The 26,906-nt window shown below is 41.5% G+C and overlaps 1 protein-coding gene across 11 annotated transcripts in view; it reads right to left on the minus strand.

Moving 5' to 3' along the window:
- The window catches only part of TAFA5 (TAFA chemokine like family member 5), a 350,020-nt gene that overhangs the window by 245,722 nt on the left and 77,392 nt on the right, over positions 1-26,906 (minus strand). Inside the window, exon 1 of one of the 11 annotated variants that reach the window (XR_014012548.1) lies at positions 13,114-15,205. The exons of 9 other annotated variants lie outside the window; for them this stretch is intronic. The gene's annotated coding sequence lies outside the window, so the exon portion shown is untranslated. Of the gene's footprint in view, positions 1-13,113; positions 15,206-26,906 lie in introns of those variants that run through there. One more of the 11 variants, XR_014012549.1, reaches the window with a different exon arrangement.

The raw sequence follows: 26,906 nt of genomic DNA on the forward strand, positions 1-26,906 counted from the left end.
TTGCACTCAGGAGAGCATTATTTACAAGCTTTATTCAGCGTTGGTCAGAACAAAGAAAGACATGGCTGCCTGCCTGCTTCAGTGTCTCCGACAGAGAGAGAGAAACGAAAGCAATAGCAAACATAAACATCCTGTGAACAGGAAATACGCAGGCTGTGACACAAACATCCTGCTCCCTTTTAAGGTGGAACGGAAATATCCTAACACAGAGTATTTGACTTCCAATGAGGAAATGTCAGTTTGGTTCTCTGCACAGTGTAATCCAAGGAACGCTTACTCAGAAGTACCTTAAATAATGAATGTCTGTCAAATGCAATGAATCCACCTTAACAGGTCCATCCTGTTTATGTTGTTGGTATTAAAAACTATTGGACATAAGCTCCTTCCCACATTACTATGATTAAGTAAAAAGGTGAAGGACCCCTGGATGGTGAAGTCCAGTCAAAGGTGACTATGGAGTGTGGTGTTCATCTCGCCTTCAGGCCAAGGGAGCCAGCGTTTGTCCACAGACAGCTTTCTAGGTCATGTGACCAGCATGACTAAACCGCTTCTGGCGCAATGGGACACGGTGACGGAAACCAGAGCACACAGAAATGCCATTTACCTTCCCGCTGCAGCTGTACTTATTTATCTACTCATGTTGGTGTGCTTTCGAACTGCTAGGTAGGCAGGAGCAGGGACTGAGCAACGGGAGCTCACCCCATTACGCGGATTTGAACCGCCAACCTTCTGACTGGCAAGCACAAGAGGGTCAGTGGTTTAGACCACAGCGCCACCTGTTCCCTACACTAGGATAAAGTGAGAACACAGAAATCAAAGTACACAGAGGTAGCCTTTTCCAGCTCCTCCCTATGCCAGCATGATGAGCAACAGTAAAATGTGCTCTTTCCACATGCCACTAGTGAAGCGAAGCATTTTGCATGCAGCTTTAGAATATCAACTAATATACAGGAGGTGCCCACAAGTATTGGCGAGGTGTACCAGTTTATACCCACCAGAAGCACTGCTTCAATGCCTTCCATTTGTGCTGCGTCTGGAAGATTTTGGGCATCAAATGGCAGGACAGAGTCTCAAAGAAAGATGTGCTCTTCCAAGTCCAAATTCCCAGTATGTTCACACTTCCGTCTCAGGCTTGAGACATGACTTCTATGCTGGCTTGGTCATGTATCCAGAATAGAGGACGGCAGGATCCCAAGGACATTGTTCTACGAGGAGCTAGCTTCAGGCACTAGGCCTGTCCGCCAGACCAAATATGTCTGCAAATGAGACATGAAGAATGGCAACATTAACTCCACCACATAGGCATCTCTTGCAGATGACTGTGGTGCCTCGAGACAGACAAGACAGGTTGTGGATACACAGCAGTGACCAGAGGAGGAGCGACTGCTTGGAGGAACACAGAGAGAAGAAGCACCATGGTGCACCTGCAACAAAAAAGCGGACGCCTTCATCTGACCCATCTGCAACAAAACATGTCTCTCCCGTATCAGTCCCTACCACCAGAGCAGGCGCTACAACTCTCCAACAGTTTTCCTTTACGCCCAAAGGGGGATTCGTCCAATGTCTCCTGAGACAGACAGATTCCAACTAGCAAGCTTCTATTTGTTTTTGCTACCAATCTCTCCCAACTTCTTTGGTATGTGCAGATATTGTGAGGAAGGGTAAGTATTTCTCTTCCTATGCTGTTATATGAAGAAACTAAGGAGCACCAGGAGAAAGCGCTGGCATTTTAAACAAACATTCATCAATCCAAATGACAATGGTAGCAGCAACCCCAACTGATGTTCTGCTGCAACACATATCTCATGCTTCACAATGTAAGAAGTGGCTTTGATGTGATGGAACACAAGAGGAACTTCTTTCTGGATTGTCCTACTGTTTTTTTTTTGCAGCATCAGTTAAGTGTTTTAAATTTGTTGTTAGCCGCCCTGAGCCTTGTTTCCTGAACTGGGAAGGGCGGGGTATAAAGAAAAATGTATTATTTATTATTACATAAAACTATGCATCTGTTCCATGGAACAAAGTGTAATCCATTCCCACAAAACCCCGAGTGCTCAAAGCTGCTGACAGGAATGTTAAATTTCTAACTCAGATTTTATCACAACCGCAGCTTCTATTAATTCTTTTTTTTTTTATCTTGTGTCTTCAACTTCACAATAGCTGGCCAAGAATTATTATGTTTATTTATTAAATTCGTATGCCAATCTTCATCCGCAGATCTCAGAGTGATTCACACACAAAAAAATCACAATATATAAACCGCAAAATACATAGTAAAAATAAGAACAACAAACTAATTACCGCCCCCCAACGACATATTTAAAAGGGAATTGGATGTCAAAACGTTTTTGCCTGGCACCTAAAGGTGCCAGCTTAACCTCCCTGGGGTTCCACAAATGGGGAGCACTACAGAAAAGGCCTGTATTCGTGTTGCCACACTCCTGACCTCTCAAGGAGGGGGCACACAAAGGGGGGGGAGCTCAGCAGACAATCTCACAGTCGGCGTAGGTTCATATTGAGAAAAGCAGTCCTTGATATAGACAGTGGTACCTCAGGTTACATGCGCTTCAAGTTACAGACTCCGCTAACCCAGAAATAATACCTCAGGTTAAGATCTTTGCTTCAGGATGAGAACAGAAATCGCACGACGGTGGCGCAGCAGCAACAGGAGGCCCCATTAGCTAAAGTGGTACCTCAGGTTAAGAACAGTTTCAGGTTAAGAACGGACCTCCGGAATGAATTAAGTACATAACCCGAGGTACCACTGTAACAGTTTCAATGAAAACCATCCTATTTTTAATAATAAAAACCCAATATATAAAATCTGAGCACCAACAACTCCCCCCTACAAAAAAACAAACCTAAACAAACCATAAGCATCACAGATACATTTTGTGGTATTTATCACTGGAGCTATGTCTAAGGAAGAAACGTTTTTGACTGGAGTCTGAAGACATAGAGAGGGTCAGCAAACTCCTCATGAAAACTTTCCATTGCTAAGAAGCCCCTGTTGCTTGTGACCGATGGCCACATCTCTGATGGAAGTGGACAATACAGTAGAGTCTCCCCACTACACAAAAGTATGGAGGAAAATTCCTTTTGGGAGGAAGATAGTCCTTCAGACATCCAGTCTCCCTAACTGTTTAGAGCTTTAAAAGGGTAAAAAAAAACCCAATACTGCCTAAGAATGAACCATATGTCACACAATAACAAAGATGGACTTCTGACATCAATCTAGCTGCTCCATTTTGCATCAACATACTTAAGCCCATCCACGGCACATGAATTTATTATTATTTATTATTATTATTTATTCAACTTATACACCGCCCTATACCCAGAGGTCTCAGGGCAGTTCACAACAAAACCACAACATATAAAATCAAACCCAAAGCAATAACCCAATAAACAACCCCAAAAATGAATCACTTTCTAAAAGGGTGTTGGATGTCAATAAGATCAACCAAAGGCCTGGGTAAAAAGGAACGTTTTTGCCTAGCACCTACAGGGGTATAATGAAGGCGCCAGGCGAACTTCCCTTCTGGGGAGAGCGTTCCACAGATGGGGAGCCAATGCAGAGAAGGCCCTGTTCTCGTGTTGCCACCCTCCGGACCTCTTGATGAAAGTGGAAGTATCTTGTGGCAAGGTCTACCCTTTACAGCAAAGACCACAGTTGGTGCACCAGTCAGAATCACTGCCACAACTGCCATCTGGTTGTCTTTAAAAAAACAATCAAGACCAGATCCAGAAGTCCTGTACTTCAGAACTACAATCCTGTTCCTACAAGGAAGTTTAACTCCACCCAGAACCTGATGGACACATCCTTCCAGATTTGCTACATATCTAACAACAGAACGTATATATTCAGGATGAAATCTGCTTAGCCATATCCTGTCCCTAAATGATTCTTAGGTAGCAGCTTAGAAATAGTTGCAACCTATTCATAGTATGGGTGGGACGTGGGTGGCACTGGGGCCTAAACTACTGAGCCTCTTTGGCTTGCCAATAATAAGGTCAGCGGTTCGAATCCCCATGACGGGGTGAGCTCCCATTGCTCCGTCCCAGCTCCTGCCAACCTAGTAGTTTGAAAGCACGCCAAAAAGTACAAGTAGATAAATAGGTACCGCTCCGGCGGGAAGGTAAACGGTGTCTCCATGCACTGCTCTGGTTTCAGTGTTATGTTGCGCCAGAAGCGGTTTAGTCATGCTGGCCGCATGACCTGGAAAAACTGTCTACAGACAAACGCCGGCTCCCTCGGCCTGTAAAGCGAGATGAGTGCTGCAACCCCAGAATTTTCTGCACCTGGACCTAACAGTCAGGGGTCCTTTACCTTTACCTTTATTCATAGTATGCAACCTTCGTCATATGCAACCCTCTTTCCTGCCAATTTTTACTTATTATTCAAATCCAAACCTCTCTGCTTCTGTCTCTTAGATAGTCTCTGTGATTAAACAAACATTAACAAACAAGAAATTTCTTTTTGCAGACATCTCAACAATGGAAGAACAGTTTTTAATCCACTCTTGTCTTTTCAACTTCTGGCTCTGCCAACTGATGCAATCATGCATGTAGCTTCTTGCTTATGTTCTACAGTCTTTTTGTAATTGAAACAAATTACCTTAAAACATTGAATTTGTTAAGTAGGTAATTTTAAAAACATTCAAAAAGCATTTTAAGCAACCATTCTAACTAAATTGGTATGTTAACAAGCATTAAGAGACAGCTTTGAGATTGACATGGTCAGTAATCTGAAGTTATTTTTAACTGGTTGTTTCACTGATCAGCTAAGAATTATTAAGGAATTACTACTTGGAAAGCTAAATACCAGATATTTTTAGTTAAACGTTTAGCATAATGATGCAGATACAAGTTAGATTTTATTTTTGTCTAGTTTTATAACTGTGATTGTTACAGCAATAAATAATACATTGTCCTTGGGTGTTCAGTACCACAGAAAGCCTAGGTGAGAAAAATATGGTTACTTGTGTCAGTGCATAGCCTAAAAACTGATTCATCTGTCATTAACTGCATGCAATGCACATTTTCCTATGCTATGCAGACCAAGCAACAAAATCCAAGGTACTGTATCAACAATTGACTTGACTTCTCCAAAGAGTAACAGAAATAGCACAATATGCTTCACATTGGGCATGCGCTGTGAAACACTCTTGTTCATATTTTAAGACAGGGATCAGCAAACTTTTTCAGCAGGGGGCCGGTCCACTGTCCCTCAGACCTTGTGGGGGGCCGGAATATATTTTGAAAAATAAATAAATGAACAAATTCCTATGGCCCACAAATAACCCAGAGATGCATTTTAAATAAAAGTGCACATTCTACTCATGTAAAAACACGCTGTTTCGTAACAGTCAGCAGTTAAGGTTTCACATGACTGATAACCATAAATAACAGTAAAAGTTTAGGGAACATACATGTTAAATTAAATGCCTGGTTATGTTCATTTTTATGATGGATTTTTATCGTTTTATTCTCTGTGTGGTTTACTTTTATGTATGCCACTTAGAAACACTAATGATTTCATGATATTTAAATGTCTTAAATAAAGGGGGGGGCCTTGTCACTTCTAAGTGGTTCAAAAGAGACTTCTGAAGTCCCTGCTCTTAATGCCTTGAACCTCTAAAGTTACTGCAATTTGTTTCTCTCCAGATAAGAATGGAGATATAAAACTCCTGATTGTTGAAATTGATAAGTTATGCCTTAACTATTTGGCGACCCTGAACATGCACTTTTGCTTAGTAAATTTAACACCCATTGGGCAGTTATGGACAACCAAGCTCAAGAAAGTAGGTTGTGCAAGAATAAAGCTTTCTAGACACAGTGCATAATAGTTTTCTGCTTCCAAGTAAGACTGTGGCCTGAACTTAATAGCTAAATTGGGTGAAAGGAGTGGTGATGGCAGCACATCAGGGCTTATGGCTGAATTTAAAAATGGTCTTTTGATGTGGCTTCATCTCGGACAACAGACAGCATACTTTCTCCTGCACAATTTTCTCCAGTTTCAGCTACTGTGTTTTCCTATTCCTCTAGCACAGATCCATACTAGTTGTTACCATAACAACAATTGCTGCATGACAATTAATAAACTGCACAGTAGACAACATTCTCTTAATGAAAGAGTTTTTGTGCACTGTACTTCTTCCCATTCCCAAGTTATAATCAAGACTGGAATTTTCATTCAAATTTCTCATGCTTCAGTCTGACCTGAGTAAGAGTTGTATTCACCACTGCACCTGAAAGAACAGTGGTGCTTTCTGAGAAAATTTAGCAAAAGCAGACTGTTTGTTTTTAAAAAGTTTTCCAAAACATTTTACCAAAAACGAAAACAAAGAACAGCACATTTTTTTAAAAAAAAATTCCTCTCACTGGATTACAAACAGCACAGAACTATTGTTTTGTAGTTAGACACTTTCTATTTATTTATTTTTAAGTATATTCAAGATCTCGACAGTCTGGTAGAAAGCTCAGTTGGTTGGAGTGTGGTACTGATAACACCAAGGGATGCGGGTGGCGCTATGGTCTAAACCACAGAGCCTAGGGCTTGCTGATCAGAAGGTCGGCAGTTCAAATCCCCGCAACGGGGTGAGCTCCCATTGTTCGGTCCCAGCTCCTGCCCACCTAGCAGTTCAAAAGCACATCAAAGTGCAAGTAGATAAATAGGTACCGCTCTGGCAGGAAGGTAAACGGCGTTTCTGTGCGCTGCTCTGGTTCGCCAGAAGCGGCTTAGTCCTGCTGGCCACATAACTCGGAAGCTGTACACCGGCTCCCTCGGCCAGTAAAGTGAGATGAACGCCACAACCCCAGAGTCATCCATTACTGGACCTAACGGTCAGGGGTACCTTTACGTTTTTACTGATAACACCAAGGTCGCAGGTTAAATCCCTGTATGGGACACCTGCATATTTCTGCATTGCAGGGGGTTAAACTAGATGATTCTCAGGGTCCCTTCCAACTCAACAATTCTATTACATTTTTTATGCTGATTAAAAGATGGAAGCCAATGAGTGGTCAGTGAAATATGGGGAGCTCAAATGCAGTGTCTTTCAGGGCACAAGACAGGTCAGGGTAGCCACAAACATTTGCCACAATCCAGCACCTGGCATACTATTGATATTCAGTAAGGGCCAAAATACAAAAGGGTTTTTTAAAAACTGGAAATAGTAACAGAAGCAAAAACCACCCCTTTCCAGAAAGCAAAATGTTCTGGACTTACGAAACTTAAGAATAAAGAAAGAGACTTGTTAGTCTGCTGAGAAATACATGCATTGCACTCCAATGATAGCACATATTTATCAATTTATAAAGATGTGTTGTTCTTTATCCCATTAAGGAAGTTCCACGATGCAATCTATCTTCTAAAAACCACAGCGGCAGCCTCATACGAGCATCCTGAAACTTGAAGCAGCAAGGATCTGCTCCAAGAGATTTTGAAGCCTCATATAACTCACAGTTGGTTAATAGCTGGCACATATATCATGTTCCTAAATGTGTATCCGTCATTTATACGCCTCAGTCCGAGGAACAGTGGTTCCAGTGTCAGACTAGAACTGAGGAAGCAAAAGGTTCAAATCTCCATTCAGCCACGGAACTCACTGGGCGACCTTGAGCCAGTTACTATCTGTCCATCTGAACTTACCTTACAAAGCTATTGTGAAGATAAAACAGGTGATAAAACCGTGCATACCAATTTCAGCTCCATAGAGGAAATTGTAATACAAAAAAATAACAACAATGATGCCCCCTGTCTCAAATGAGCATTAGCTACATTTGTGGGGAGAAATATACACGCACACATATATCATCATGCACTTTAAGGTTGCAACTGAAAAAGACCAACTCTGGAATTAGCCCAGTTGAAATATGCAAAACTGAGTTGTTGAATCCTTTAAACCAGCTTTAAGGATTTGATGTACTGCAGCAAAAGCAGTCTTTGTGAGCTTGACTTGTCAAGTAAAAGGCTGCTCAACAGCCCAAGGGAACAGCAGCCCTCGTCTCCATCCCTTGCCGTTTGTGACCTTGCACACATTACACTGCAACAGCAAACAAGTGAAGGTTATAACAGTGCAGTGCCAAGACCACACCCATGTTCCTTATCTGTATCGTCTCTTAGATTCAGGAGTCCTTATTGCCAGTTCCACATGCTCCAGCAATACAGTATCACGGCGTAGAGTCGGAACTGAAGTAGGTCACGTAAATACTGTAATATTAGCATAAAACCTTTTGCTGTGTCGTCATATTGGACAGTTATGATAACCTCCTCACAAGAACGTAACACTTCTGTTAGAGCAGATCAAAAATCCATCAGGTCTAGCAATCTCTTCTCACAGTGGCCAATCATTTGCCTATGGGAAGCTCAGAGCAGGACAAATTCTCAAGGGAAACAATGCTTGTTTTACCTGTGACTATGTGCAGCTCTAACCTTTGTGGTCCTGTGAAAGTCTCCATAAAGACAGTGGTTTGATGAAGCAAACTTCCCTCTGGTACAGTAGGAAAGTTTCAGGCCTGGTTTTCATATACTTTGAAATATTTGTCAAATGGCACTTAGTCACAAAATAAAAACTGATCTTCTCAACAAGTTCTAACATAAGCCACTAACAAGCCTGTATCTACAATGATAATTCACCCATAGCCTTGTGCCCTTTTTTGAACCAACGCCGGTGCTTATAACTGCATTGAAACATCACTGCAATGTTGAGCTATGCTATGCTTTGAGAAATGTTGCAGGAATAGCTTTGGTGTACCCCATCTGTAGTATAGTTTTCATGGTAATACAGCAAGTTTCAAGATTAAGACACTTAGACAGGTAAATTTTGGGTTCTTGGACCTTAATGGATCAAAATCTATGATGAAAAAAAAATATAACTATTAAATAAGATTGAAATTGGTGGTAGGAGATTCATTGCCCAGAAACTGGGCTGCATTATACCACTAACTATACAAAACAACAAAAACAATAAACAAAAATATCTATCGCCTTACTCCTTTCATTCTAAAACCCGCAGGCCAATAAGAGTTGGCGGTAGTTCAACTTCCTTTGGTTTTGGGTATGCCCCAATCAGCTAAGCAAGTGTTTTCTTTTCACAGTTTAACTTTTACAGAGACACATCATTCTATTCTGACCCAACACTGCATTCAAAAATCCTAATTATTATATATAAAAAAAGTTTGCTTCATATTTACATAACAAGGATTCATAAGGATGTACTACAACGTCTACATCCATATTATGAAACAGACATTCCAAAGCTGTACAACATTCTCTGAGATAAAGAAAAGAGTGCTTATATATTGCTCCTTGTATACAGCGGTGAAGTTTTCCATCTAATTAAGCTGCTCTAAAGTCTTTACACAGCCACCTATTCAAGATGCCCTTTCATCATCGACACACTATTCAGTGATTGCAATGGGGGAACTATTTGATGTTCTGTTTTGCTGGGAAAGGGTTGTAGCACCCTATAATATTTATACAGCTCTACTTTCCATTGAAGATAATATTAAAAAGGTGATAGAACATTTTGAATGAGCAAGAGCTAATCAATATCCCATGTCTACTTCTAATCTTCTATAGCAATTGCTAAGTGTTTTAATTTTTAGCAGCTCTTCAAACTGACAGAAACCTACCAGAATGTGTTAAACTGCTTTGTATGAAGATCAGACAGGCATGGGACAGCAATTATATATCACAATAGCCTTTTCTTGGTTCACAGCTCTATTCATCTTTTTGAAACAATGAAAGACAGATTGGACGTAGGGGAATGGATTAGCCACAGGACGACCTGTATTTCCACACAAAAGCCAAAGTGTGGAAAAGTGGCATTCTTGTGTCAGCCATTCTTCACTTCTTGGGTGGAAAAAAAAACGTATTAATGGAAACAGCCCTTTAAACAGCTCTTTCTCACTCATCTCAGAACAAGTGTTGCCTGTTTTCTTACCACTTATGGTACAGTAATGGAGTACTACTGTTAACGTGAATTGATTCTGTACATTTTCCAAGAGTAGCCCATTGCCACAACAAAATAGTTGTTCTGTATGTTTTTCAAGAGTAGCCCATTGCCACAGCAACAAAATAGTTATTCTGTACCTAACTGGACAGCTTTGAGAGCCAACACAGGAAATTGACCTTGCTAGATTTTTTTTCAATATTAAAGTCAGTCTTACCTGCTTTATTCTCTAGGATCACAAAAATCTGAGACTGCACAAATATTATGTTTATGCTGCAGTTAATATAGGCAGTGTACACACGATATATTTAAAGCACACCCACACACCAGGAATTCTGGTGGTGGAAATGATAGCTCTGGGAGGGGTTAACAGCTACAACAAACTGAACAGTTGCTACATTTAGTTAATAAATAGATCTAGCATTTGTTAGCAAACCAACATGCATGATAATCTGGATTTAAGCAAAGGCATTGCTACCTCTTAGCATGACTAAGACCATTTCAGAGTAAGTGCCTTAAAACTTAACCAAAGATTACACCCAACAGGGCACAATATTTTCCAGCAGTTCTTAGCTAAAGAACATTGAAGCAGGTGATATTTGAGCAGATCATTATATCTTAGTTCTGGCAATTAAGTCTGATCAAGATAAACAAATTGTAAGGAACTTGCTTGATATTATGGGTCCATCTAATAGATCTTCGTGAAAAAAAGATTATTAAATGGAGAGTTCTGGTTTTTATCATGAAATAAGGCTATACAATGGGGCCACCAAAAATGAAGGCAAGGTGTACTAACTTCAACCGTGCACTGAAACAACTGAGTTTATCCACCAACCAATGAACTAACATCCTCAAGCTAACAAATTATGAGGTCCAAACATATGACAATAAGAAATGGCTGCTTGCCACATTTATGCTGATGATGTAAGTCTAATATACAAGCAAGTGGACTTATCCAGGGATTTAAAAGTGGGAACACATGCAACCCCATCATCTAATACTGAACTAAAGAAAAAGTAAAATTCAGTTCCCCGCTGTTTAAAAATGAGTGCATCATAGGTATATTTTACCCCCCCCCCAAAAAAAAAAATCTTAGAACAGTATATGAAAATCACTACATTCAAATATAAAAACAGATCAAGTCATGCAGGCAAGAAAAATGTGTTTTGAAGCACATGGAGGAATAAACAATATGGAATTCCTTCCAAACCTATTTAATTGTGTGATGTTTCTGTAGAAGCTAAAGTACAACAATCACTGTGAATGATGGCCTTAAAAAAAATCAGTCAAAATGCTAAAATAGACTAAGCTTCAAGTTGCCTAGCTACACAGGAAGCTTAGGACAAATTCTCTCAACCAACTTCCAGAGTAACCACACTCTAGACATAAAATAATAAATGGATAGGCATTATTCTCTTGTTCTCAAAAAAAAAGTAAACATCTGAGATTTAATTCTTCTTGTAAAACCAGATTGCTAATCCCTATAGCGTTTTAAGAGGACTACTTCCTGGATGCATTAGGGAAGTCTATAAATTTGAAAATTCTTATTAGGGGGATAACCCTATTTCCCCCCCTGATGTTAATATATCTACTTATATATAATTCTTAAAACTGGAAAGGCACTGAGACTTTTTTTACACTGCTTTGTTCTTAGCAGTATTATCATTAACAACAATCTTAAAATCACTGAGCTCCTAGGAAACACTAGCAAGGCATTCCATGTATCTGGTGCACAAAGGGGATTTAAAATATATATATATATTGCTAAATACTTATAGATACATAACAATATTTTTGCTAGATGACTTACATATTTAAAGTTCATGAGCAACTGACATGTGCAAAGACTACAGTGGCCAATTGGGGAGAGCACTTCGCCAATGACGCACTGAAAGTTCTTCCATATTTCCAAGAGCCAATATCATACTAAGTGATTACTTTTAATAAATATGGATCCTGAGACACCTGAACACTTATTCTTTTCTTTTTTTTGCTAGTATTAGGTGAGGTCCAGATGAAGTTAGTTGCACTTCATTCCCACTGAAATCAATGCGACCTGACTTAAACCAGACTCATTTTCTCCATTGATTTCAATGGGACCTTAGTGCAACTAAGTTACCATCTGCATTTAATCTACTGGTAGCAAAAAACCCTACTATAAACCTTTGCTGCATTTCTTTTTTTAAATAAACAGCTACACCTTTTCTCACACCTGAACACACACACATTCAATCAACAACATGCTAAACTTTCACCTTGGGCAGTGGCTTGTAAAGGATTCAATTAATTAAATCAACCTTCTCCAACGACTAACCGCTAATATTCTCAGTAAGGTGGCAAAAAAACCCTGAAAGGCTTAAGAAAAAATAATAATAACAACCTTATGTTCAACTACGAAATGCATCAGATTCTTTTTTTTTCCCCCACTTGAAATTTAATCATGACATTTGCTTTGCTTTGGCTGTATTGCTTATTTGTTTGCTTTGTTCTGAGACAAAATTTATTTGAACACTTAATGAAAAAAACCCCTAAAAATCAGTCAGAAAGGCCTCTTCCACTCTTAGGAAAGGAGGATGGAGGAATAAGCCGCCTGCCCAAGCTCTACTCTTCCTTGCCCTGATCATAGAACTTTAGTGCCATCTATTGAAAATGTATTGAATTTGCTTTTTTAAAAAAAGAAGAAAAAGAAGAGGATGACTGGCGAGTCTATATATATATATATATATATATATATATATATATATATATATATATGAGAGATACATATTTTTACTTATTGGGATTTATAGTGTATTAATACACTTACCAGTGCCTTAGTGTTATTTCAAGTTCTAAATAGCAGCAGAGCAGGTCATTCACCAAGAAGAAAACAACAGTTTTCAGCTTATAAATGTATGAACTAAGGCTAGAGATTTCAACACTGCCCACATAGAATGCACTCAGCAGGAATATAAACCCTGTGTCTTCCTTGCATATAAAATAAAGTTTAAAAAAAACCTGTTTTGGTAATAACGCACCAATGTACTAGATAAGAGAGATCTGTGGAACTAGGACACACTGCAAATAAATGGAAAGAAATAAGGAATATCTCAGCATTCGGAAGCAGGAAGGGGGGGGGAAACACCCGTGTATGCAGGCATGCAGATATAATTACCTTCTTTAAGGAACTGGGAGTGGATGACAAATATAAGAAAACAGCAGATAGCTGCTCCTGCTATTGCCCATAAAGCTTTCAAGAGCTGCATCTCGGGTTGGAACTCAGCAAATACCCAGAAAGTCACACAATGAATTTCCAGAGCGATGCATCAATGTTTCCCAGGTTTGAGCCAGCCAGTAACCACACTTCCAAAACAGAGAAAAGGCTAGAGATCGCAGGGAGCCTTTTCCCTCCCCCTCGCTCCCCTCGGCTTGGGGGAGGGGAGAGCAAGGGGGTTAACACAAAGTCTCAAGCAGCAGGAGCAAGCATCCTGATCTTCAAAAGGAGAGCAGCACAGAGGAAGCTGGGTCTGCGCTCCATGAATCAGCTTTCTGTTTCCTCGGGAGTTGAGCAGCATTGGGGGTTGGGGTGGAGTGGGGGGGGGGAGTTGAGAGGAAGGGGAGGGAAGACAATCTGGGCAGAATTGCGCAATCGCTCCCCCTGCTCTGATGAGCTTGTTTTTTCGCTGCTGCTGCTGCTGCTGCTGCTCAGCGACGGCTTCGGTTCAGCAGGGAGAGCAATGCGGGAGACAAGCCGGTCCTCTCAGCGCTGATGCTGCCCTGTGGGCACGAAGCTCCTGCAGATGCCGCTCGCTGGGTTCGCTTGGCACGACCCTGTAAAAAAAGAAGAAGAGGGGAAGGATGGGCTGCGAGGGAGGGAGGGTGCAAAGGAGGCTGCCTCGCTGTCCAACTTCCCTCCGACGGCTTCCCTTGCTCGGTCCCCAGAGCCGGCCGCTTCCCCTCCGCGGTTCAAAGCAACTCAATTAATCCTTTCAGCGCAGGTGCCAGCTGGCGGCGGCTGGGGCATCTCTTGCGCGCTTGCTGCTGCGCGAAGCCGGGAAGGGCGCGGGGACTTCCCGCCTCCCCTCTGCTCGCCGCCACCTTCCCGTCGCCTCCCAACCTGGCCGGGGAAAGGCTGGCTCGCTCTTCTTCCCTCGCGCGCCCCGTGCGCCTTCGCCTCGCCTTCTCCACCGCGCACACACGCGCGCACCCGAGCACCCCCCGCCGCGGCACCCGCAGAGCGTCTTGGGGCAAACGGGCAAGCGTTTTAGGAGAGGGGTCGCAGCAGCAGCAGCAGCCCACAGGTTGACACTTCCATCGCAGCGTTGCCCCCCCTCTCCACGGAAATCGGTGCCCAGGCTGCGACGCCGCCGCTGCTGCGGGAGGGTCGGGCGGAGAGACGCGGCTGCTCCTCGGTCCTGGTGGCGGGAGGAAGGTAGCTTCTGCAGGGAGCCCCAGCCCCGCTCGCGAAAGCTCGCTGGCTGCAGGCAGCGAGGGGGTTTTGGTGAGGCTTTGCTCGAGGTGCGCTGGCACAGGGCGGAGACGGCCGCCTCAGCTTCCCCCGGAGCTTTCCCCTTCTCCTCTTCTGGCGGGTGCTGGTGGGTGTCGCTGGGGCTGCAATCTTCCCTTCTCGGCTGCAGGCTGACGAAGGCAGCTCGGGCTCCGAAGTGCCTCCTCGTCTGCCAAGGCGGCGGAGCCAATTCTGCACGGACTCCAGGGACCCAGCCTCCCTCGGGGCTGCTGCTTCTCCCCCCCCCTCCCCACCGCCCCCCTTCGCAGCGCGGAGAGGCAGGAAGGCTGGCCGGCTGCGCGCGTTGGTTGGATGGCGGCGAAAGCAGCGCCTTGGGCGCGCTCTTCCCCAGCAGCGTCTTATTGCAAGACTCCTAGCGCCATGGAGCAACTTTCGCGGCGCCTCGGTCCCCAGCAGGCTGGGCTGGCTCGCTTGTTAAGGAGCATGCCCGAGAGGCGAGCGTGCGCGCTGGGCGCAAGCGAACCCCCTCCGGCAAGATGCTCGGGCTCCGACAGGCAGCTCCCTACGAAAAACAAGCGGAGCGGGGAGGTAGGCAGTCTGGCAGCGCCGAGCTGGAACTGCGCCGCTGGAAGCTTGGCGGCAGGAAAGGGGTGGAGAGGGAGACACCAAAGCGCAAGGCAGGAGCAGAGGAGGAAAGGTGGCCAGAGCCGGGCAGGAGCCTCTCGGAATGCCAGAGCTACCTTCCCCACCCCGCCTCGAAATGCGGGCTTTGATGTGGGTGATATTTATTAAAATCAGAGTGACAGATTGGAGGCTTCTGCTCAGCCACCCAGCAGAATGCCAGCGGAGCCGCTTGAATGTCAGTAGGTTGTAGCGATTTACAGAAAGGCAAGTAAGCTGCAGGGGCGCACGGGCGTAGGGAGAGGAGGCGGCGGTGTGATTTACAGTACCAGAGGGACCGACAAGAGATCCCAGACAGTACGCTTGCTGTGTGCTGAGAAGTGTGATGTAAGTGATGCCACGGGGAAGAAGGACCATTTCGGAAGCAACATGGGCCACACGGAACGGTGCGGGAAATACAGAAGAGCAGCTTAGAGGCATGCGAGGCGCAGGCTGCTTTTTGCTATTTAGCACTCCCTTTCGTTTACTTCTCTGCAGATCACACTTCCATTACTTTTCTTTTCTGCCGATAATATCACTGTGCCATCTGCAGCTTGCTGGTAGTTCCCCTCTCAAGGCATACCACCTGTTTCTGATAACTACCTATTGACATCCAGCGGCTCCCTGGGGGTGTTACTATTGGCATTGCATCTCCTTATCATAATTTCTTACACTGCAAGCTATCTACCTGGCAGCAAGTGTCACTAAAATCAATAGGGCTTACTTCATTGAAATTAATGGGACTTGCCTAACCATTTTCGTCAATTCCATTGCCTAAGCAAATATTGCGAAAAAATCATTGTGTTCTGTTATTTTATATGCATACATGCACATTTTTTTGATGTACTCTTGACCCATCTTCCAAAATAGACTTAGTGCTTGTCCAGTACTAGTACCATCCCTACAACAAACAGTAAATGAAGGTTCAGTGGTATCAAGGCAGTCAGTATTCAGTCTGTTTAGATATAATTAAGATCTTATTTCAGTGGGTGCCGCTATGCCCAGCAAGACTGCAGAGCAGTTTTGGTGCAGAAAGAGTCGGAAAATGTGAATTGCATTTCGAGGCTAGAAAAAGAGTATATAGTTTCTTCAGTGTTGCAAAAACAAAGAGAGCCCCACTGAACTCACTGAAGTTACGTAGGTATGCATAGTGCTGTAAGGCTGGAATCCTATACAACTTATTTGAAAGTCCATTTTTGCTTAACAGAATGGATTTTCTTCTTAATATGTAGGATCTGAGGGAAGGCTGGTTGTTTATGATACTCAGGACAAATCTTCACCACAGATTTACTCAAGTTTTAAGGTTTCTGGCTGTGGTGCAATGAAACAAGATTGGGATCGCTAGCATAATTCAACAGGTGAACCATGGCAGGTGAACCATGCTCCCGTAAAATTGATGTGCTTGTGGCATAGACATGTAGCTGAAGTTTGAAGTTGATGCAGGGTACTTAAATAGTGTCTCAAGCAATCTCCATGTCTGTCTAATTTGTACAGGCCCTATAAATCAGTAGCTCTGGTGTTGATGGAACAGATTTCTAGTTGGCACAGAATTTTTCCTGGTCAGAATAGTTCAACTTTTGTTGTTGTTGTTGTTTTATCTAAGCAATTCCTCCAAAAACAAAACATAATAACTGTTCCAGTGTCCTCAAGGTTAGCCAAGAACAGAACTGCTACATCAAGCTCATCTCATGGCCTTTGCTTCCACCCCCACATTGTGAAGAAACACCCTTAGAATGTATTAGCTGACCTAAGGAATAGGGTAGAATCCATAATTTTAAAAACTAGGTGTTCTGTGAAGGGGGAAGAGGAGGGCAGAGTAGACTGCAATATTTTTATTTAATTTTTGTAACTGCCCCATTGCTAATCACTGAATGAAACACAAACCCCAGAAAACAGTAAAAAACGTGAATACTTGGAAACCTTGAAATCTGACAAAATCAAACAAAGAGTTAACTATTTATTCAAAGCCAATGTGAGGTATAGTATGAAAGGATGACAAATCAAAATTACAACATAGTTCTTATACAACTGAATAAGTTGGTACACACAGAGCTTCTCGGGGGTGAACTTAAGTCACATATTGTTTTTCGAGTTCCAACCTCAGTTGGTTGTTATAGGAAACATGAGAACGATAGTAAGAAAAATCTGTAACATGCAATATTAAAATAGTGCAGCAGAAACCTTCTTAGATGAAGGACAGGTATGAAGGAAAGATGCAGTAGCAATTTTTAAGCATATGAAAGAAATGACCATAACTTCCTCTTCTCTGTCCTCAGGAACACTGCCAAAGTTGAAAGAAACAGCTTTAGCCTGGCTATCAAATATTGCTTCTTAACCGAAAAACAGATTAAAGAAGAAGAAAATTGAACTGAACTGGTTCAGTCTAGATACAGGGACCTCTACTGGTACAAATGGGCTGTCCTAGATTGCTCATCAGATCTCTTCTAACATTACTGCATAAATAACATACAGTGGCACCTCGGTTTAAGAACAGCCCTGTTTACGAACAATTCGGTTTACGAACTCTGCAAAACCGGGAGTAGTGTCCTGCTTTGCGAACTTTACCTTGGTCTAAGAACGGAATCTGAATGGTGGAAGGGCACTGGCGGCGGGAGGCCTCATTAGAGAAAGTGTGCCTTGGTTTAAGAACGGTTTCAGTTTAAGAACAGACTTCCAGAATGGATTAAGTTCATAAACCGAGGTACTACTGTATTTAATATAGTCACATAACTGTCAGATCTAGCCTATATCCTTCTTAATATTGTCATTGTACACAGTTTATTTATTTTTAAATAGGTAAAATTATTCAGAGATTTCTGTTATTCTTACTAGAAAAATCAATATGATCAATTCCAACCCCTTGTTATGCAGTAATGGCCATGATGGTGTCAGGGGGGAATTTCCCTTGACCAGAGGAACCACACACAAAAGGAAATTAAGAGCAGAATATTTTATTCTGCATGACTTTAATATCACCAGAATTACATCAGTTGTAACAAATGAATCAGCTATCATGTGCAGGTGGGATATCCATTCCTATTATCAGAAACATAAGTCATCAACAGGGAACTCGGGCTGCAATTCAAACCCTGCTTAATCTGGGAGTTAGCCCCAGAGAGTTCAATAAAACTAACTTCTGAGTAGACATAGACTGTGCTCCATCTGGATTTTTGTATAGCTATAGATTGTTTTTACTTACATAGATTTGTAAAAGTAACGATAAGGGGGGAAAATGGCTGTCTACCATTTTAGTAGGATGATTCTCTGTTACATACTAAATTAAGAACAAGCATTTCTGCCCAATTTTGGTCGTGTGATTTAAGTTTCATTATTTTGTGAGCAAAATTAACTCATTCATAACCATATATAAATATGTTGTGTGATCTATGTTACAAGCAATAAAAGATTTGCAATGCACATACATACTTTCCAACATCACTTCCTTGTCAATCTGGAACATAGCTGTCAACTTTTCCCTTTTCTTGTGAGGAATCCTATTCAGAATAAGGGAATTTCCCTTAAAAAGGGGAAAACATTGACAGCTATGATCTGGAATATATCTGTCTAACATGCTGACATCTCCTTAAATAGAGTTAAGTAATAATTGCAAGAGTGCAGAAGCATTTATCATTAATCACGTCCTCTGGGGGGAAAAGTCAGAATTGAAGACAGGAGTCCCTAGAAACAGCCATGCATAATCAAAACTGAAGCCATTTGCTCTCTGTGATAACCTAGTCTAGTGGTATCAAGGACCTAGAAGGCAGTCAGCATAACAAAGCCAAAACCATGTAGGAGAAAAGGGTGGATGGGGGGACAATATGCATGTACATTAACTATCTCCATTACAAGTATTTTATCCTCAATGTAACACCTACCATTCCCTTATGGCTGGGTGATGTAGTGCATGAACCCATCATAGGTTTTCAGTGCAGCACTAATGTGGATTTAGGTCAACTAAGAATGACTGTTCAGTGTATCTGAATGCTAGATTGTGAGCTACAGCTGTGCACCCAGTCCTGTCGCCAAATTAGCCATACTTCATACCAACTACATTTCAAACCTTCTTGTTTCAGACTCTACTAAGTGGCAATAAAACACTGCTATGATGATAGGGTGCAGGTCAGAAGTGTGGTGGTGGTGGTGGTGGTGGTGGGGATGCCCAGCCAAATCATTTACAAAGTATATAGTAGTTTCAGGCAATAATGTAAATGTGAAATTCCAAAACAAACATCTAAATTCCGATTCTGTTCAGAAACATTTGCTGACTGGTAGTGATCATTTGGCCTAATATATATATATATAGAGAGAGAGAGAGAGAGAGAATATTATTTAGGCCAATTCTGCTTGGAAGTCCATATTTTGCCTTAATAATAAATTAGAAGAAAATATTTTGCCTTAATAATAAATTAGAAGAAGAAGAGTTTGGACCTGATATCCCGCCTTTCACTCCCCTTAAGGAGTCTCAAAGCGGCTAACATTCTCCTTTCCCTTCCTCCCCCACAACAAACACTCTGTGAGGTGAGTGGGGCTGAGAGACTTCAGAGAAGTGTGACTGGCCCAAGGTCACCCAGCAGCTGCATGTGGAGGAGCGGGGAAGCGAACCCGGTTCACCAGATTACGAGCCCACCGCTCTTAACCACTACACCATGCTGTGCAGTAGTCTCATCTGATGAGACTATTGGATGGCAACAGATCAGGGTTTGCAGGAAATAGTATGAGAAAGTTCTTCCTGCTATTTTCAAGAAATTGTAGGAGGAAACTAATGCATGTATGGAGGCCAGGTTCTGCAGTTTGTGACATCATTACAGCCATACAGTGATCTAATATTATGGACACACTGTGTGACGCAGAAGGAAATGAACAGGCAGCTCTTTGTACTTCTATGAAAAAACACAAGCCATTGCCAGTCAAATAACCAAAAACGTATTCACATTATGTAAACAGAATAGATGGAGACCCCACATCTTTAAAGAGATGATTTTAATTGATAAAAAGGATGCATAACAGATAAAATCCTGATCATGTGAATTGAAAATTATTTTTTGAAAATTATTTCAATATAAGCATGCTGTTCTAATCCATTACAGAATTGTAATGCAAATATCTTCCTTTCCACAATGCAAACAAAAAAAGCAACTACACTTCAAATACTTTAGTAACTGAATGCGCAATTCTGAATGGCAATGTGCTAAAGTTTACAAGCAAGCTATATGGAATATAGTTTAGAAGCTTTGGGTTGTTCTTTTTATGAATAAAACCCAAAGTTTCATTGACTAGGCATTACGGTGAATTACAAGCTTCTTCTGTCCAACAGGATGAAATGGATTACCAGCCGATAATCTAGGGATCATTTCAGTCCTCTGTGCTCTAAGGAATTATTTTAATGCTCTTAAGAACTCTCTTCTTGTAGAGTAATATGAAGATTAGGAATCATTACCTTCTCTCTACTGCTGACCCTCCAATACATATTTTGCCCCCTCTATGTTGTATGTGCACCACCATTCTGTAATTGCAGACATCACTTGCAATAAAAGCCCCAGTTAGTACATTGTTACATAAGACCACTTTGCTAAATTTGCCACCTTTCGTTTCTCACAATATAGTATTAACAGTACGACTTAATATATACATTCATCTCCCTGAAATCTAAGATTTTGAAGTTCAGAAAAATATAACTGCAAACACATTATCTAAGCTCTCCATATTACAGTACTTAGAAATAAATCCCTTTGATATGCCAGGTTAGAATATTCTTTTAATAAATGGTTAGAATATTTTAAAAGAAATGAATGTTTCAAAGTGCCAGTCATGTTCAAATAGGATGGTATAATACAATTAAGCTTCAACTTGCAAAGATAGTATAGTAGATATAGAGACATATGACATATTCTACAACAGCACATTCTTAAAGTTAGCTAGAACCTTTTCTAGCTGTGTGTCCCCTATCTTGAACTTGCTTTTCCGTTCTTATTTTTGCTGCTGCGAGTTGAATCAGGATTTAGTCATGCACAGAACAGACACAATACTTTCAATAGGTCTTCTCTAAGCAAGACTAAGTTCAGCTCCATCCTGTAATTTTTACTTAAGTCAATTTATTGAAAGACATCCTGATTCTTATCTACTTTTCAGTTACAATAACAAAGATTTGTCTCAGAGTTGCTATAACTGGAGAAGGTCAAAGGAGGAACTCACTGCTCGGTAATCCCTGAATTAAAGCACTAGTGAAAATTCTCCCCAAAGCAATCAATTTCTAAGCAACTGCACATAGTTGCCAATAAGTAGTCAGCCCTGATTTTTTTTAAGGGGGAAAAACACACACTCCAAGACTTCATATTATGATAACTCAACTCACACTTGACACTTTGTATACACACACACACACACACACACACACACACACACACAATTATATGACCCCTAGAATTTGGACTTCAATGAAGTTTCCAGTTTTCTAAAAGGATTCCTTTTAAACTAATGGCATGGCTAAAATGGGAGGTGTGGGCATCTGTTTCTGAGGTTGAAAGACTTAGTGTCCCCAATCCCTCCCACTTTATTTTTGAGGGGAAGTTCAAATCAGATCAATCAGATTTCAGTAAACCAAATACTCGTTGTAGGTTCCTTCTGCCTAGCAGTATTCTGTATTCGAGTTTTGATGCAATTCACCAATTTTTATTTTTAGATACTTAAGGGCAATTCAAATCACAGTCCACGGCTTTTATTATTGAATTTTATACAAAGACCAACAATCCCTTTTGATTTATTTCCATAATTCCATTTTCCTGTGGCACAAGGTCTGCATTTGGTACATAAGATAAACCCCCTGAGTACAAACTCATTTTACACCACCAGTTGTGTCAATGATCCTGAAATAATGGAACGCTGGGAGATTTTGAACAGTTTTTGTGAAATTTAAATTCACAGCACAAAATTGTGGGTATATGTCAAGGCTCAGTGTAGTTCTTAACCCATCCAAAAACACCTCAGGCAAGCTAACACAGCATAACTACTGGGAGTTATCTATTTCAAAATTGCTATTATATCCTGAATACAAGATTCAATCAGAATCACTCTTGAAAATGCACAAGGAAATGAAAACATAACAGAACCAAGTGCCCTGTTGTGGGTCTGACACATCAGAAGACACAGGGCAACAACACATGTGAAGATACAGGATTGAAACATTTCACAGAGCCAGTGTTTATCACTCTTCCTGGTTAAGACAGAAATACAGCAGTGGACCAGAACAGTATGCATACATTTGATTCTCACTGTCTTAAAAAAAAGAAAAATAGTTATAACTAGCAAGTGCTGTCATTGCACAATCTCAGTTAATTGCAGCCAGGCAATGACAGTAGCCTCCATACTGAGAATCGTGGTTTGCATAAAAGGATTTGGTGAATTTCTCTCTTTTAGGGTCCCTGGTCCTGCCAACCTAGCAGTTCGAAAGCATGTCAAAGTGCAAGTAGATAAATAGGTACTGCTCTGGCGGGTAGGTAAACGGTGTTTCCGTGCGCTGCTCTGGTTCGCCAGAAGCGGCTTAGTCATGCTGGCCACATGACCCAGAAGCTGTACGCCAGCTCCCTCGGCCAGTAAAGCGAGATGAGCGCCGCAACCCCAGAGTCGGCCATGACTGGGCCTAATGGTCAGGGGTCCCTTTACCTTTAATCTACTCTATGGCCTACTTGCTTATAATTATTATTATGAACCCGGGAGGAAATTTCATAGAACTCAAAGTGGAACTTTGTTAGTTTAGGAGATTAGGGTTCTTTTTTTGTTTCACAATATGCTTAGCAGGTCAGAACAATGACTGTTCATTTTTAATTTGCCATTGAAGTTATGCAAGCCTCACTTAAATGGAAACTTACTTTTATTTTGTTCAGAGTCTGCCTTTCTAGAATAAAAGAAAATGTCAGGTAGTAAATTGAAGTATCAGAAGGTATTGGCAAAACTGTGATTAATTCGATATTGAAGAGTATTGCTTGAGGTATAAAGGTTAGCGAGGAGATTAGCAAGAAAGAGGCTGTTCTGTTGATGTAAGCATGGAGGACTGGCATCAATTCTCAGCAGACACTGCAAGTACCAAGGTGTTTATCAATAACGTTGTCCTATCTGAGTAAGTGGATGAGATCAGTATCTGAGCTCCTGACCCTCTGACTATGAGAAATTACAGCAATTTACCTTGCAATAAGAAACTCTTTTCACCTTCTCACTAAGGCATCTGATGGTTACTTATACTTTCAAATATAATGTGCGGTATGATCTCAGAATACAAAGGCATGTGTACAAACTGCAATTATGGCTGATAGTAACTTCCCCCCCGGAATAGTTTACATTTGTACTAAAAATATTCAGTTTTTATTTGCATCCATTTCTGACTGTTTTCTTTCCTGATAGGCTGGTTAACAGAACTGTGAGGGGAGTTTTTTTGTGGAGAGGTGTGCCGAGTTTTGTAAATGGCTTTTTCAAATGCATTAATATTCTGTTTATATTACCATCTATAGCTATGTGAATGAATATAGCACATTCAAGGAGCCTGACCTAAAATGTTAAATAGCTTTCTTTGAGGATAAGAAGCGATATCCCAGAAGGTACATTTTTCCATTGAATGTTTGTGTGTGTGTGTGTGTGTTTTGTTTTATTCATACTACAAAAGTCTTTCCTCCACACATTGTTTCCCCCTTTGGAATAGAGGAGTTGTTTACGGTGCAGGTGGATTAAAAATTGCTTAGCAAAATGACTGGCATGATCATCGCAGGAGGACAGCAGAGCTTGATTTCTGTAACTTATTTGTTAAAGTGCTTCTTACAACTGCCACGTATATCCAAGCTTTTAAGGAGTTAAGCTGAATTCTGATGTTGGCCATAGACATGTGAATATGTGCCTGGAAACTATCCACCGGCATAACAGAAGAACAAGCTATAATTACCATAATTAAAAGTGTCCTAAATAACTGAAATTAATAATGTTAAGAAACATTTCTGCATTGAGGCCAGTAGACTTTTCAACCTAAAATGGATTCAAAAGACAACATACAAATTAAAAGCAGAACAACTGCACAAAGTTAGGAGCCCATCATGGAGGAGGGGGTGCCACTGTATTTTGAGATCATGTTGCACATTATATTTCAAAACATAAGTAACCAAGGAAGTCTATCAGAAGCCTTAGTGAGAAGGTGAAAAGAGAAAGAGGCTGTTGACAGTTTCTACTGCACCATTTGCCCACTGAAAGCTGTGTGTGCATGTGTGCACGCACACAAACAAACAGAAACACACAAAACAAAAATGCAACATTCTTCTCATGTGGCACTTCTGATGCACATTTATTTTATTTGAGACATTTATAGAACACCCTTCATAAAAACGTATTAGAATTTGAAAACCCAGAAGAATTATTCTAGCCATAGGAGTCAAAGATGCGGGTGACATACCAACTAACCTGGTTCTAAAAAATAAGAAAGGCTAGCTCTCCTTAAACTAATTCCACAACCTCAAATTTAGGAAGGTGAGAATCTGTACGTAAAAGCACTAGGTGCAATGCCATTGGGCAAGTGTTGCAAACCAGTGTCCCTCCCCAAACACAACATTTACATGTGGTGGGAGTGCCCCAAAATCCAACTATTCTGGACAACAGCCATACAAGAAATATGTAAAATAACTAAGCAAGTATTAGAAATCACCCCAGAATTGGCCCTACTAAACATCTTCCAAGACAATAATGCCCATTTACACCACAAATAACTCAGCAGCCAGAAACACCATAGCCAGACACTGGAGAGACCCTTCAGGAGTAAGCATGGACCAATGGTACCAAATAGTATGGAAAACAGCCTTACTAGAAAAATTAACCAATAAACTGAAACTGACATGGGGACAAACAGAAGAAGATGCCTTCACCTCGGTATTGCTCCCCTTTATCACATACACAGCCCAACAAGACAATGACAACAAACCACCAACAGCATACAAATCAATATGGCTAACCTGATCCAAAACACCCACCCACCCCACTCACACATGTAAACAAAGATCCCCACAGCCAATCACAAACGAACAACCACACCCTAGGCCAACCCCAACCTCTCTCACCACCAAAGGAACACAAGTGAATAGCAGAGAACCTGCACAAGCGATACTGACACAAAACCCCACATATATTACGTAAAATAGAAACATCGCCACCCGACCCCACCCGCCTCACCTTTCCCCTCTCCACCTCTTTACCTCTTTTCTTCCTAATGTCTCAACAAATGAAACTGATCTGCAAAAAAATGTTCCTTGAAAAAGAGAGAGAGAGAGATTGCACATACTTTTGTAAACCAAGAAAATATTTAATAAAAAATACATTTTTATAAATAAAAGGCAGTTCCCAATTCTCATCCAAAGGAAACTGAACCTGAACTTATGAAAATTTCCTGAGCAGTGGGCAGAGAGAGAGAGAGAGAGAGAGAGAGAGAGAGAGAGAGAGATTAATAAGAAAGGCTGCTGAAAAATTAAGCTATGTTTATCATACCCCAATCTGTGCCCCATCAGTAAGGCTGGAGTAGAGAATGTATGGCTCTGCAGATCTTTTGGAACTCCCAGCTCCCACTGATCCTAACCAGCACGACCAATAGTCAGGGATGATGGCATTTATAGTCCAGCAACTGATGAAGCGCTCACCATCCCTGGGTTCTTGAGTTTAGATTGCCATTGACCAAGATCAGTCTTTTTTTCAGTGATTGGCCTCCCTTTATTGGAAGTCTGCCAACATGGAGGGAAAGGGCCTCTGGAAATCCATGTGATGTGCTTTCCCTCGCATGTCCACTCTAGGAAAACATGGAATGTTGTACTTGACTGCTTCTTATGTATCATATTCCACAGCTGTTTGGAGGACACTGGGAGTTTTTCCAAGGCACATCTATAATTTGCCCCCCCCCCCGTGTTGGGTGTTTCCCCCTCACTTCCCAGGCTGAGCATGTATGGAATAGGGTGGCTATTATATCAGCATAATGGCAGCATATATCCTCCGCCTCTCAACCCCAAATGTAATGCAAGAATAGTATTGCTCTGTAAGTGTGTCTTCTAAATAAAGAGGTAAACCCTTCTCCATGGAAACATTTGAACTAAAAATGACCCAGGTGGCCTCTCTCATTCCAACATGTGAAACTGTGGAAATCCATTTCCAATTGATTTTGGAAATGCTATTCTACATCATTCTGAGGAGACACACCAAACAGCATTCTAAAAATAAACTTAACCTCACCCTATCACTAGCAAATCTATTTAAGCACAAACATTCTGCTATGAAAAACCTTCAATCTCAAAGGCTTCACCAAAGGCAATACAATCAGTCCTTAGCAGGACATGTTTATTTCTAAGTGCTTTGTCGTTAGATTGCTTGAACGGTATAACAAATGCATGGCGTCACTAAGGAAATTAATAAAGTTAAATTGGTATTTGGTGCACAGCACACTTATTCCAGAATATTCTCACTGACATCTATAGATCATGGCAAATCAGATTTACTGTTGGTAGATAGTTTCTGTGTCAAGGAATGTAATTCCTTGAAAAAGTGGGTTCACCTGTTCCAGACGCGGTTGCACTCCCCAGAAGAACAGACCTGTGGCTTCAGGGAAGGGAGGGAGGGACGGGCAATCCGATGCACGGGCGAAAAGAGGAAGCCCTAGCCTTGTGCAAAGAGTTTTAGCATTTCTGGCTGTCAATCAACAAATGTCAACATTAACTTCTTCCCAACAACAAGGGAAGCTCAATCGGATCAGTGGCCAACGATCAATTAGCCCGCCCCACAACTTTGGAGTGTCCTGGCGGCCCCAACCACAACACACGCTCTCCATGAAGGAG

Source organism: Podarcis bocagei (assembly GCF_964188305.1).
Source record: "Podarcis bocagei genome assembly, chromosome: 10".
NCBI lineage: Eukaryota > Metazoa > Chordata > Lepidosauria > Squamata > Lacertidae > Podarcis > Podarcis bocagei.